Raw genomic sequence first — 15,627 nt, 5'->3', positions numbered from 1 at the left:
ATATAAAAATAACAAAATTATACTATGAAAAACTTTTATAAATTCAACAACTCACATAAAACAGAAATTTTCTTACAAGACACACACTACCAAACCTCACTCAAAATCAAATGTACATAGCTGGATACAGTGATACACACCTGTAATCCCGGCTTCTTAGGAGACAGAGGCAGGAGGATCCTAATTTCCAGGCCAGCCTGGGCAACTTCACAATAACTTGTCTCAAAATAACAAGCAGCTCAGTGGTAGAGCACCTTGAGTTCAATCTCTAGTACCATAAAAATAAAATACATAACCTAAATAATCTATGTACAATAAAAACTCTCAACCAACTAGATAAAGAAATTCTTTAACCAGATAAATATAACATACAAAAAACTTACAACTAATATCAAATATAATGATGAAAGAATGAGTGCATTCCCACTACAATCAGAAATAAGATGTCAGCTCTATTCCTATTTAATTTCATACCAGAAGTCATAATCACTGTGATGAAGGCAGAAAAAAGAAATAAAAAAATACAAATTGGAAAAAAAAATTAAGCTAACTTTATTCACAGATGACATAACTGTCTAGGTAGAAAACTCCAAGGAATCTACTAATGTTTTTAAAACTAACAAATAAGTTTAACTGCATGGCAGGATACAAGTCAAAAATTTGTTTCTAAGTACCATTTATAATAGCACTGAAAAATAAAATATTTAAGGATATAGCTAACAAAATATGTAAAGAAAAAGAACTACATAAAGGGAATGACAGAAAATTTGTGCTCATGGATCAAGATATTCAATTTGAGGGAGAATCCAGAGGAAATATCTGTAAAAATCAACAACTCTTAAAATTTATATAGAAAAGCAAAGGAACTATAATTATTAACATAATTTTAAAATAGAAGAACAATGAATCTCTCATCGCCTGATCTCAATTAACTATACTACATTAGAGACAGTAGCTTATGGCTAGATTCAGAGATCAATGGGAAGTAACAGAGTCTAAACACAGGACCCCCAGTATGACCAGCTGATTTGTGACTATTGTACAATGACATTTAAATGGTCAATAGTCATTTCAATAAGTGGTGCTGGAACAATTGGGTATCCCTATTTCCAAAAAAGTGATCCTGGTTATAAAACTCTTATTTTATACAAAATTTTAACTCAAAACAGTAACAGACTTAAAAGGTTAAGAAAAAAAAAAAGTTGTGTTCTATAAAAACATAAAACTTTTGGGCTGGGACTGTGACTCAGCAGTAGAGCGCTCACCTAGCAAGTGTGAAGCCCTGGCTTTGATCCTCAGCACCACATAAAAATAAACAAAGTAAAGGTATTTATTGTGTACAACTAAAAAAATGTAAAACTTTGCCCTGAGACACTGATAGGATAAGTCATAGAATGGGAGAAAATTTTTGCAAGTCATAAATTTGATGTAGAACTTATATTTAGAATATATAAAGAATTCTCAAAAGTTGCCAATAAGAAAATAAGCAACCCAACTTAAAAATGAGCAAAGTAACAGATACTTCACCAAAGAAGATATACCAATAGCAAATGAGCACGTGAAAAGATTTTCAACACAATTACTAATTACAGAAATGCAAATTTTAAACCACAAAATGATAACCACTACATAGCAACTAAATATCTTACAGAATAGATGAGGAGACAAAAAGAATAAAAGGAACTGACAGTACCAGGTGCCAAAGGGGATGCTTAACAATGGGAACTGATGGTGGGAATGCAAAATAGTTCAGCACTATGCATATTTACCCAAGTGAGATAAAACACCTATGTTCACTCAAAAACCTGTACTGAATGTTTATAACAGTTCTAGTCACAAGCACCAAAAGGGGAAACAACCCAATGCCCTTTAACCGGTAATGGACAAACCAGTTATGGATTGCTCCACAAAATGGACTACTATATAACAGGGAGGAATCACAAATGTATCACGCTAAATGAAAAAGCCAGATTCAAAGGCTACATATAACATTTTAGAAAAGGCAAAAGCTGCACAGACAGACTAATGATTATCATAGCTAATGGTGTGCAGAGGGACTGATTACAAAACACAAAGAATTTTTTTTTTTTTAAAGAGAGAATAGTAGATAGTAGAACTGTTCTGTATTCAGACTGTGGTAGGGAATACATGAGTTCTAAATGTATTAAACCTTATTCACACCAAAAAGTGTGAATTTTTATACTATGTCAATTAAACAAAAACATGCGTTGGTCTTTTAGTTTAATGGGCCTATTCTGATCCATGCATAATATTATATCATTGTTTAATATATATTCACTGAGTTTGCAGGTCTTTCAAATGTTGACAATTACCACTGAATTTCATGCAGCCTCTAGAAACTCCAGAGTGAAAAAATAAAATTAACATACCTAGTATTATGAAAATAATTTTGGTTTTCAGACCCTCTAAAAGGTTCACTTTAGAAAACCTTAGAAAACTACCAATCTAAATATATGAATAACACAAAAACCGAAGACTTTTAAAAACGTGTTCTTTCTCATAGCTATGTATTAATAATACTAAGTCTGTCAAATCATTTAATCAATCATATATCATTTATAAATGCTGAGGAAAGATACTGTTTGCTATCGTATATAGGTCATGATAGATAAACCTTTTTGGCATAACAGTTTTTATTTTCCGAGGAAAAGGCAAGGAATCAACTAGTAGGAAAATTTCTAGAGGGAAATCTGTCATGCTGCTACAAATGCAATTTTAGAATCTGCTGTACTTTAACACATGTCTTGACAATTTCCTGTTTCTGTTAAGAATCAGCTAAGTAACAATACCCAAGTGACTAAGTCCGGAAGTTTGGTTGGGTTACAAATCTCTGAGTAAACAATGAAGGGAGAAAAAAACCAAATAACTAACTTTGATATGTTATAAGTAAAGCAGAAAGACAATTCATAATAAGATGATTCTTATTCTGTTCAATTTTTAAGCCCCAATATCTTGTAAAGTAATTTTTACTATTAACCATCCATATAAAGCAAATTCCAACCATTACGAAAAAAAATCACAGGTCAGTTAGAAATGAAAGCAACTTAAAATCGATGTTTTTAAGATACGGGTCAAATAAAATGCCACCTTATTCTATTCACTTTGGGAAATAACATTTTGAAAACACCTCCAAGAGAAAGCAAAAAAATTATGACAAACACAAAAGTACTGTGCATATTAAAATTCATTCACTTATTCATTCAACAAATGTTTACTGAATAGTTATTATACACTTGAGGAGACTTAGCTAAGAACTGAGAATAAAGAAAGGTATATCAAGCCAAAAATCTTCTTACTCTCAAAACAAAAATCTCAACTATAATCTTATTTCTTCAACAAACTTATTAATGTCTTATATATACAAGGCATTACTCCCTATATGATTACTTTGCCATGCATCACAAAATTTTACTTATTATCCTCTCTGAATTACAATCAAGATCACATTAGAAACATATCACCATTTTATAACAAAGAGAATATTACATTTTATATTACAATTTTTAAAAGCCATTATATTACTACAAAAAAAAGCAAAACATCTTGTTAATATATAATGAGCAGACAGGTATAAACCACCAACTTTGAAAAAGTCTAACACTTTGAAGAATGTCATAATTAACACATGAGCACATTAACTGTTCTAACCTTTACTGTACTATAGCAATTAGATATAAATGAGCTCATAATTTTTTAGGTGTAGATGGACACAACACAATGCCTTTATTTCTATGTGGTGCTGAGGATTGAACCCAGGTACCACCCATGCTAAGCGAGCGCTGTACCACTGAGCCACAATCCTAGCCCCCATATTTTTAATTTTGTTAATTGTGGTGAAATAAATGTTATGGACCGAATCTTCTCTCCTTTCACATTAAGGTATTTGAATACAGGATCTTTAAGAGGTAACTGCTAAAGCTTTTTCACTGCTGTAACTAAAGGACTTCACAAGAACAATTTTAAGGCAGGAACAGTTTATTTGGGGGCTCATGATTTCAAAGGTCTTATTCCATAAGTGGCTGGCTCCTTTCCTCGAGGCTCAAGGTGAGGCAGGACATCATGGTGGAAGATTGTGGCAGAGGGAACCAACTCACATGATAAGAAAACAGAAAGACTCCACTTGCCAGATACAAATATATACTCTAAAGCTATGCCCCAATTCCCACCTCCTCCAGACACACTCTAGTGCTTCCACTCAATTAATCCTTATCAGGGGATCAATTCACTGACTGGGTTAAGACTCTCTTAACCCACTCATTTCTCCTCTGAACCTTCTTGTATTTTCCAAACATGAGATTTGGGGAGACACCTCATATTCAAACCACTGCACTAAGGTAAAACAAGGTCATAAGTGGGCTCTAATCCATTATAACTAGTGTTCTTTTAAGACATCAAGACACCAAAAGACACAGGGAGAAGAGAGCCATCTAAAAGACCAGAAGAGGAAAATAAGTCAAAACCCAGAAGAGAAGGAGTCTCTCAGAAGAAACCAACCCTGATGACACACCTTGCTATCAGATTTCTAAGCCTCCCTAAACTGAAAATTTCAATAGAAAAGTAATTTCTATTGTTTAAGTCACCCAGTCTATGGTACTTCATTAATAGCAACCCTGACAAATCAATATAATACACATGAAAATTACCATGTGAATTATTTTTTGAACCAATTAAAGAAAAAGGTTTTTGTAGTTGTAGATGGACAGAATGCCTTTATTTTATTTTTATGTGGTGCTAAGTGCCTCACACATGCTAGGCAAATGCTTCGCTTCTGAGCTACAGCCCCAACCCCTTGAACCACTTTTATTTATTTTAGTTGTAGATAGACACAATACCTTAATTTTGTTTGTTTATTTTTATGTGGTGTCAGGGATCAAATCCAGTGCCTCACGCATTGGAGGCAAGCACTGAATCACAATCCCGGCACCCCTTGAACCACTTTTAAGTGTATAGTTCCATGGCATTAAACACATGCATGCTGTCATGCAACCATTTCCACCATCCTCAGAATACTTTTTATCTTGCAAAGCTCAATCTCTGTAACTTTTACAGGGTAACTTTTATATATATAATCAAACTAACAATCAAGTGTGAAAAAAGAATGAAATCATTTTTAAAACATGCCTTTTCAAAAATTTAATTCCATTACTCAGGGAACAACTAGAGGTGACCTAATGAAGAAATGAGAGGTGACCTAATGAAGAAAAGCGGAGAGAATTTCCAAGATTCGAGTAAAAGGAAATCTAGCTATGAAGCAGACTTAGAAGAAATAGGTTAAATCAGAGTAGGATTCCAGAAAAAAAGAAAAAGTGAATAAATCATGTGACAAAAATGAACATGTGAAAAACTATAGAAATGTAAATTTACAGAACTGCCGAAAGAAAGACATAAGACAGCTTTAAGTTCAAAGAAAGTGAAAAAATTTTTTACAATGAGAATTTCATAAGTTTTAAGAAAAATTAGATTACAAAAGGAAGGAAATTTAATCACAAGAGGTAGATCAGCTGTATAACTCATGGTCACAGTAATGAAAACATCAAATCTGGACATGTTATTTCATGAAGACAATAGGTCTAACAAAAGTATTTTTTTAATGAATATCTTCATTTATCTTAAGAGAAAATCAGAAAATGTGTAAACTTAATGAAAATATAATATAGACAATATTACTAAAACTAGTCTAGACATATTCAATTTGCTTTCTCACGAAATACTTCGTTTTTAGTCACTGTTTTGCCAGTAGCTATGATTCAGGGCACGTCACATCAACCTCCCTGACACTCTTATTTCCTTATCTGTAAAATTAAATATCAAGTCTTTTTATCTTTTATTTTTAGTTTCCTTTCTGATAACTGTTTCTTCCCATAGCTTTACTGAGGTAAAACTAAAGTTCAATAAAATGCACATAATTCGAAGTATCTAATTTGATCAGTTTCAACATGTATGTAACCAATACAATCAATATAAAAAGCATTTCCATTAGTTTTTAACTTGAAATCATGCAGTCCATGTTTCCTTCATGACTTATTACATTAGAAATCAATCACCTTAAGCACTTTTCTTGTGCTTTCTTCCTTGACCTCAGAAAAGTAAATAAAAAGCACTTTGAAATATTGATTATAAAAGCTTAAAATATCAGGATCTCTGGGATGAAAGAGTACTCAGATGAACATTTAGAACTTAAAGTACTTATATCAGAAAGAAGCTAGAATAACCATCAAATTATTTTCAAATTAAGTAGTAGGAAAAGAAATATATAAAATAGAGAATAATACAGGTAAAATTTTATAAAAATCAAACAAGTCTAATCCAGAAAAAAAGGAACACAAAAAAATTTGTATCAGTGGAAAGGGAGCTATCAAAATAACCTTGCAGATGCTAAAAATATATTAATTGTATGCCAATATGTGTAAAAGCTTACATAACATGGTCTTTAGAGAAGGATCTGTGTACTGCTGAGAAAGTATATTCAGTCAGTGATAGATGAAATATTCTATATCTGTTAAGTCTAAATTACTGATTATATTATTTAGTTCTATAGTTTCTTTGTTTAAGTTTTTGTTTGGAAGATCTATCCAGTAGTGAGAGAGGCGAGTTAAAGTCACCCAGTATTATTGTGTTGTGGTCTATTTGATAACTGAAGTTGAGAAGGGTTTGTTTACTATACATAGATGCTTCATTGTTTAGAGCATCAATATGATTGTTATATGACTTATTGATGTTTAATACCCTTAAACAGTATGAAATGTCCTTCTTTGTCCCTTCTGATTAACTTTGGCTTGTAGACCACTTTATCTAAGGATAGAAATTCCTGCTTGTTTACATGATGCATGTGAATGATGTGATTTTTTCTTATCCTTTCAACTTCAGTTTGTAGATGTCTTTGCCTATGAAGTGAATCTCTTCGAAACAGCATATTGTTGGGTCTTGTTTATTAATCCAATCTTCCAAGTCTATGTCTTTTAATTGATGAGTTTAAGCCATTAATGTTCAAAATTTTTTAATATGATTTGTGTTCCTGGTAATTTGGGCTTATTAATTTGACTTAGTTTCTCCAATTGACTGTTCCTTTAGTGTAGTTCTTCCCTTCACTGGTTTTCATGTATTTTTTTTCATTTCATCTTTTTTAGGGGGAGGAGACCTGGGGATTGAACTCAGGGGCACTCCACCACTGAGCCATATCCCCAGCCCTATTTTGTGTTGGTTTTGTTTTGTTTGTTTAAGAGACAGGTAGCACCTGACTAAATTACTAAGGCTGGCTTTGAACTCAGATCCTCCTGCCTCCGCCTCTGGAGCTGCTGGGATTACAGGTATGCCCCAGCACATCCAGCCTTTCATTTCCTCTTCATGGAATGCTTTGTTGAGAATATTCTGAAGTGCAGGCTTTCTGGTTGCAAATACTTTCAATATTTATTTATCATGGAAGGTTTTGATTTCATCATCAAATCTGAAACTTAACTTTGCTGGATATAAGATTCTTGGATGGCATCCATTTTCTTTCAGAGCTTAATATATGTTATTCCAGGACCACCTAGCTTTGAGGATCTGGGTTTAGAAATCAGCTGAGATCTGTACTGGTTTCCCCCTATATGTTATATGATTTTTTTTTCCCTCAAAGGCTTTAAAATTCTATCCTTATTCTGTATGCTAGGCACTTTCATTATAATGTGACTTGATGTGGGTCTGTGGTAGTTTTACATATTTGGGGTCCTATAAGCCTTTTATATTTGATTTTCCACTTCATTCTTTAGATTTGGGGAATTTTCTGATATTATTTCATTAAAGAGATTGTGCATCCTTTGGTTCATCTGCCATGCCTTCATCTATCCCAATGAATCTTTAAATTTGGGTCTTTTCCCGTTATCCCATAACAGGATTATTTAACATTTTTCTCTCTGTGGTCAACTCTATTTTCAGGATTATATATTTTGTCTGCATTGCCTGAGGTTCTGTCTTCCAAATGGTCTAGTCTGTTGGTGATGCTTTCTATTGAATTTTTAATTTGGTTTATTGTTTCCTTCATTCAAGGATCTGTTGGGGTTGTTTTTGTTTTCAGAATCTCTCTTTATTGAAGTGATCTTTTGCTACCTGTATTTGCTCTCTGATATTGTCCTTTACTTCACAGATCAGTTTAACTATGTACATTCTAAACCTCTTCTCTGACATTTCTTCCACTGTGGTACCCATGAATTCTGTTACTAGAGTATCCTGATTTGCTTCGAGAAATTTGTTCCCTTGCTTTTTCATGTTGTTTGTGTGTCTACCCATGTAACAGAGTGGGCCTAAGTTAGCAGTTTCTACTCTGTGGATTATAATGTCCCTGAAGGTTTCCAGCACCTGCTTAGGTGGACACAAATAATAATAACCAATGCAAATAGCTTACAGCATTAAATCAAATACTTCCTACTAAGACATCTGCAATGTTAATTATCATAATAAGCAGAAATGATATGATCAGTTATTGCCTATAATAAAAACAGCAAGTTTGCAAAAGCATTTACATTTTCAAATGGTGGACTGGGAGACAACAGAAGTGACACAGGATGTGATGATTATGAGGGAGGAGAGAAGACAGAAGAAAAATATTAAAGGAAGAGTGAGAAAACAATAGACGTTGGCTGTTGGCAGAAAAAAAGAATCAAGGGAAACGAGAAAAATATAAAGATAAAGCAAAAATTTTAAAAAATTTTAAAACAAAAATACAAAACTAAAATTACCAACCAAACATCCTAGTTCACACATGAAAAAACTAATTCATGTACAATAACTGACTTCAAAAACTCTAGAGAAGGAAAAAAAATACAAAGAGACTTTATTTTATTTTTTTTTTTAGAGAGGAGAGAGAGAGAGAGAGAGAGAGAGAGAGAGAGAGAGAGAGAGAGAGAGAGAGAGAGAGAATTTTTAATATTTATTTTTTAGTTCTCGGCGGACACAACATCTTTGTATGTGGTGCTGAGGATCGAACCCGGGCCACATGCATGCCAGGCGAGCGCGCTACCGCTTGAGCCACATCCCCAGCCCAAGGAGACTTTATAAAATGTCTATTACCAATAAGGTCACAATTAAAGCATGAAAAAGAATTTTAAAAAGAAAAAAATATCTTGATGAAAAGTTAAGAATTCTTTCTGTGGGGAGTTCAAAATATTGTCAGCTTCTGTCTCAGCAGGTTTAGGTGGGTTCTCCTGGATTGCTAGAGTGAGAGTGTTAATCCCATAGGCCGAGATCCTGGAGGCAAGGTTTAGGCTTAAGAAGGCTCCAGGCTCTTTGCTGAATGCTAACTGGTCTGGAGATTTTAAATTAGTGTTACCTCCAGTACCAAGTACTTGCTGGTCCACACTGAAGGATTGTACCTTAAGGATCTCCTCTGGTTCCCACTCATGTGGTGGGGTAGGTACCCAATTCTTAGTCCCCTACATCACCTGCAGACCCCATGATTCCTGGTCTTGGGTTCAGTCTCCAATCAATTTCTCTGGCCCAGCCCTTCCAAGTTCCCAGTTAGATGCATCTCTCCCAGCTGGTCCTGTAACAGTTGATAGTAGGGAGAGGGATAGAGCTGGGTGGGTTTCCACAATGAGTTGTCCCCTGTGTAAACCTCTCATATCTGGTTTTCTCCTTAAGCACACTCTATGTCATGTAGAGTGTGTTTACTGGGCCTGCATTTTGGGCAGCCCCTCAGCTGCTGTCTTCCCACAAGCAGCTGCAAAATGGTTCCTTCGTCCTCTGCTCGCTACCTAGAGAGATGGCAGCTTCCTTCCCTGCACACGGATATTGTGCAGTGTTTGTTTCAGGTTTACTGGCCAATGTCCTTGATCTCTAAATGCTCTGTACCCAGACACACCTTGGGCCTCTCCAAAATGAGAGTTCCTTTAATTCCCTTATCCCTCCACTATGTTCACGAAGGGACCTTTCTGGCTGGAGTTTCCGGCCAGGCTTGGCAACAGCTGTGCCACTGGGGATTCCTTATTATATCCAACCTCCTGTGTCCCCAGTCTGCTTTGAATGTCCAGTTTTAAATTCCAGTAAAGTCTCCATGCTTTTTTTTTTTTTTTCCACCCACCTTGCTGAGAAGATGCCTGTTGGTTTTCTTGGTTTCATTCCACAGAGCAGCCCAGAACACAACCTCCTCTATTCTACCATCTTGAAAACCCCCAACCTTTTTTTTTTTGAGCACCAAATTATATCCTAAGTTTTCCCTTAAATTTTCTAAATAAATTCAATTTTGTTATCTCTTAAAAGTGTCACTCCAAGTTGTACATATTTCCAAACACAATTAATAGAACAAAACTATCATTTTCAAGCTTTATGCTATTAATAAGGTTTATAGGGAAGAGGGATGGGAGGGAAAAGGAGCGGGCAGGGGACTAGCAAGGATAGTGGAATGTGATGGACATCATCATACAAAGTACATGTATGAAGACTTGAATTGGGTGTCAACATATTTTATATAAAGAGATATGAAAAATTGTGGTATATGTGTGTATTAAGAATTGTAATGCAAACAAAACTAAGTACATGTATAAAGGCATAAATTGGCATGAACATACTTTATATACAGAGGTACAAAAAATTGTGCTATATATGTGTAATAAGAATTGTAATGCATTCCACTGCTGTTGTGTATTTAAAAATAATAAAATCAATTTAAAAAATAACCTGTTAAAAAAATAAGGTTTAAATTATGTCAACTCTTTTAGCAACCAAATTCTCCTGATATACACAAATTTTTGGTTACCTGAAGTTCCAGGCATATTTAACTTGTTATTAATCATAACTAGTGTTTTCTTTCTAATTGATGTCATTAATTCTAATTTCCCCTCATGTCTTCCATATGCTTATGTATTATTCAAAATGTTTCAGGGCTTTACCAGTTAGATCTATTTAAAGTTTATCATGGGTTGGGGATACCACTAAGTGGTAGAACTTATGCTTACAATGAACAAGGACCAAGGTTTACTCCCCAGCACCAGCACACACACAAAAAAAAACGTTTATCATGCACCCCATTATCCTTTTGGCCTATACATGCCACCAGACCTATTAGAGTTACAGAGAACCAGTATGCTGTTAGAGATGCCCTGGGGTGCTAGAAGAAATCAAACACGTGTTCTAAAGTGGGTGGGCAAGGCAAACCTTTACTTCCAGCAGAAAGGCGGGCTATGAAACCTGGTTAGCAAGGGCTCTCGGTGGGCAGTCACCTGCTTTTATATTGAACCTAGTGCTGTTCTACCCTTCACTCTGACTGGAGGAGCTGGGGTTACAATCTATGCGACTGGCTAGTTTTAGAATTAGGGCAAACAAAAGGGAAGGGCCACAATTGGTCCAATTAAGTCTGAATACTAGATTTTGAAAATGAACCACCACACTTTCTATTTCTCACAACTATTACTTTAAAATCCTGGCTATGAAAGTGCTTTGTATATTCTACAGTATGAGAAATTGAAAGTCTAGTGGTCCATTTTCAGAATATGGTATTTAACCTTAAATGTAAAATTACTTAGGGAAAAGCAGCAGATGGGGAGAGCAGAGTGGAAAGTTACAATCAGATAACACCAGAGTATGAAAAATTCACAGTCCTTGACAAACAGGAGTTGAGGGTAAAGAGGTCTCCCTATGTGCCAAAAGGCACTCAATCCAAAAAGTCCTTCCTGAACAAGAGAACAAAGGAAAGTAAGAACGACTAGGGTATATTTCTTTAAATAACTCAATAGGAGACAGTAAAACCTAGGCCACTTTGGGGAAATGTATGCATCCCACAGTACTCAGCCAATGAGGAATCAAGGTCCTCTATATGACCTTGCACTCCAGGGAAGGGAATAAAATGCTGATTTTAACTGCACTGGGGTGTGCCTACTTCCCCCAGACACCTGATCTTGCAAGATTGCCTTTTTGCTATACCCTTTTTCTCTTAGTCTATTCTCTGGGTTTGGACAGGTGAGTGTGTTTCTTACCTATAGTAATAATCCATTCACCTTTCCCACAGACATTTTGTTTTTATGTTCTGTAACTGGATCATCAATCCAATGATGTGGATTAAGTCACCCACACATCTCAAATCATGCCCTTTACCTTCTTAAAAATGAGCTACATGGTCATAAATGAATCAAAGTACCTCACTACTATATTAACTATAACAAGCTTACTTAAAGTAGTCTCTTCTATGTGACCTCCCTATTTCTGGTCTCACCCTTTCCTAGTTATCTTATAAGAAAATGTGGGGGGGGGGAATCTGATATGTGAATTCTTTTTTAAGCACTTGCTAACTGACTTGAAAGTTAAAGAAAAGGTCTCAAACATAATGTGAGTTACAATAAACTTACCATTCTTGGGTTCCACAAAATCAAGGAGGAAGAGCTAAAGACTGTTCTAACTCTAATGGAGCTTAAAAAGTAATAAACGGGGGACCGGGGTTGTAGCTCAGTGGTAAATCACTTGCCTTGCATGCGTGAGCACCGGGCTCGAATCTCAGCACCACATAAAAAATAAATAAATAAAGATATCGTGTCCATCTACAATTAAAAAAAAATCTTTTTAAAAAAAGTCATAAAAGGACTCTGGAAAAATGACAACAAAAGAAGCAACAAAAACCTGTCTCTCCACCCAGAAAACTATTGTACTAACATAATCTGTCTAATTTAACTATTTTGGAACTCTGGATCTGGAGTCTATTCCAAGACAAATTCCAGGAGAAGGCTTGGAAATAAACTGCTGTTAATTTTAGCTCTCAGTTGGGCAGTGACTGACTTGACTACCCCATTCCCCAACACCCAGGAAGCTATGCATGTGGTCCACAGTTTGTGAAAGGCTAGGGTGGGCAATAAAGATCTTGTCCTCCAAATATCTGGAATCTGTGTTCAGATAAAATGGATTGTTGCTTCTCCTCACTGACACAGAGGCAGGCAGCCATTGTTTCACATCCTTCAAATTGTTGTAAGCCCTTCCCCTTTGGGCTAAAGGAGATTTAAGAGGCCAGTACCTTTTATTTTCCCTTCCTCCTTCATTTTTCTGTTTTTCCTCTTTGGGAGTTAAGATATTAAAGAAACAGGAAATTCAAAAGCAACTGCATAATTAAGAAATTTAGAAAGTCACCATGATTGCCCAGGAAAATTGCAAGCCCAGAAAAGACACAAAAAAAAGATCTTTGAGTTTTTACATACCTCTGACTGATTCCCAGCACAGAGATCACCTATAAAAACAAAAAATTTAAAAAGCAAGAAAGGAGGGCTGGGGATGTGGCTCAAGCAGTAGCGCGCTCGCCTGGCATGCGTGCGGCTGGGTTCGATCCTCAGCACCACATACAGACAAAGATGTTGTGTCCGCCGAGAACTAAAAAATAAATATTAAAAATTCTCTCTCTCTCTCTCTCTCTCCTCTCTCACTCTCTCTTTAATTAAAAAAAAAAACAAAAAACAAAAGTAAAAAAGGAGGGAGGGATGAAGAGAAAGAGGAAGACAGGTAGAAAGTTAGGCAAGCAAATAATAAAAGAGCAAACCTGAAGAGGGAGAATCTGATTCCTAGAGTTACCACATTAGATTCAAATGTACAGTTTTAAAGCACAAAAGATATCAAGAAACAAGAAAAAAAAAAAAAAAAAGGCCAACAGAAACCTTTCCAGAGAAGGACAAGAAGATGGATCTACTTATTTACTAGACAAAAACCTTAAAAAATCTGTCTTAAAGATGTTCAAAGATCTAAAGGGAGACATGGAGAAATTAAAAAAAAAAAAAAAAAGATGAACAAAATAGAAATATTAGTAAGGAGATAAATAATGAAAAGGAAACTCTGGAACCAAAAAATATCATAGCAAAAGAAAAATTCACTGGAGGGATTCAATGGAAGATCTGAGCAGAATAAAGAACAAGCACATATGAAACAATAACAATTTAAATTATCAAAACTGAGGAACAGAAAGAAAAGAAACTGAAAAAAGTGAACAAAGGCAATGGGATCTGTATGAGAGAACCAACATATGCATGTGAGAATGCCAAAAGGAGAAAAGTAGCAAAGAGATTATTTGATAAAACTTCTCAGATTTATCAATGACACGAATATATACACATCTTAATAATAAGTTCAAGGAACTCCAAATTGGTAGGATGAACTTAAGAGAGATTCACACCAGAAGCATTATGTCAAAAGCAGAGAAAATCTTGAAGAGGCAACTCATCATATACAAGGGATCCTCATCAAGACTGTCGTCAGATAATCAGGCCAGAATGCAGTGTACTGATAAATTTAAAATGCTGAGGGGAAGAAAGGGGGGAAAAACTCTCCACTAGTAATCCTGCATCGGGCATAATTTCTTTAACAATGAGGGAGAAAGTAGATTTTCCAAGATAAACAAAAGCTGATAAAACTTATTGCCTTTAGACCTGCTCTGCAAGAAATACTAATGGGATCTAACTAAAATGCTTTTGCATAACAAAGAAAACAATTAAAAATGAAAAGGCAATCCATAGGATTGATAAGGGATTAATGTCTTAAAAACAAAAACAAAACAAACATAAGGAATTCAAACAATTACAGCAAGAAAAGCACCTGATCAAAAAATGGGCAAGCATTTGAGCAGACATTTCCCAAAAGAAGACATATCTTCAAATGGCCAATGGGTACATGGAAAAAAATGCTCAGCATCACTAATCATCATAGAAATACAAATTAAAATCACAATGAGCTATCATTGCACATTTGTTAGAATACTTTTTATAGAAATAAATGTGTTGGCAAGGATGCAGAGAAAATGTACTCTTTGTACATTTTTGGTGGGAATTTAAATTAGCATAGCCACTAGAGAAAATGTTTTCCAATATGCAACAGGGTCTTGCTAAATTGTCCAGGCCGACCCAAGTTGCTGGGATTTTAGGCACATACCACCTAACTCCTAAATATTCTTCAAGATTCAACTCATATTTGTCGTCTTTACATCATTTCCCCAGATATCTCTGAGCAAAGTTAGTCACTCTCTGTGATTCTAACTTTTGCCTCTCTCTTACTGTCCTAATCCATCTCATTCTGCTACAACAGAATACCTGAGACTGGGTAATGAATAAAGAACAGAAATTTCCTCACTGATCTAGGAGCTGTTAAGTCCAAGATCCAAGACACTACCATCTGGTGAGGGCCTTCTTTATTGTGCTATCACATTGAGGGGAGGGATGAGACTACTCCCACAATAATGCCTTATGTAATCCATTCATGAGGGTGGTGGCACCTTAACCCAAACAACTAACATTAAGCTCCACCTCCCAACACTCCGAAGTGGGGATCAAGTTTTCAACACATGAACTTTGGGGGGAATACATTCAAAGCATAGCATTTACTATAGTTTTTCCACTGGATGTAAATTTCTCTTGTACTGTTCTTATAATTTCTACACTTATGCATTACTTATCTACCTCTGAATCTGTTCTCTTCTCCCTAAGTAGCAGAACTACCCACTTTTGGGTAAAGCAGACAGCCACCACAATGTGGACAATCCCTGACTTAACAATGGTTTACTTAAAACTATGCAAAAACTAATACATACTCAATAAAAATTGTACTCAAACTTTGAATTCTGATTTCTTTCCAGGGTGGAAATATGCAGTCTAATACTCTTCTCCTGATGCTGGG

General features: G+C 35.3%; 1 protein-coding gene across 6 annotated transcripts in view; it reads right to left on the bottom strand.

The window, feature by feature from the left end:
• Nck1 (NCK adaptor protein 1) overlaps nucleotides 1-15,627 on the bottom strand; it is a 72,204-nt gene that overhangs the window by 27,699 nt on the left and 28,878 nt on the right. Inside the window, exon 1 of one of the 6 annotated variants that reach the window (XM_078043371.1) lies at nucleotides 141-249. The exons of the other annotated variants lie outside the window; for them this stretch is intronic. The gene's annotated coding sequence lies outside the window, so the exon portion shown is untranslated. Of the gene's footprint in view, nucleotides 1-140; nucleotides 250-15,627 lie in introns of those variants that run through there. 6 annotated transcript variants of the gene reach the window in all.

The sequence above is a fragment of the Ictidomys tridecemlineatus genome, chromosome 3 (genome assembly GCF_052094955.1).
Source record: "Ictidomys tridecemlineatus isolate mIctTri1 chromosome 3, mIctTri1.hap1, whole genome shotgun sequence".
Classification (NCBI taxonomy): Eukaryota; Metazoa; Chordata; class Mammalia; order Rodentia; family Sciuridae; genus Ictidomys; species Ictidomys tridecemlineatus.
This window is presented reverse-complemented; position numbering and strand designations above follow the sequence as displayed.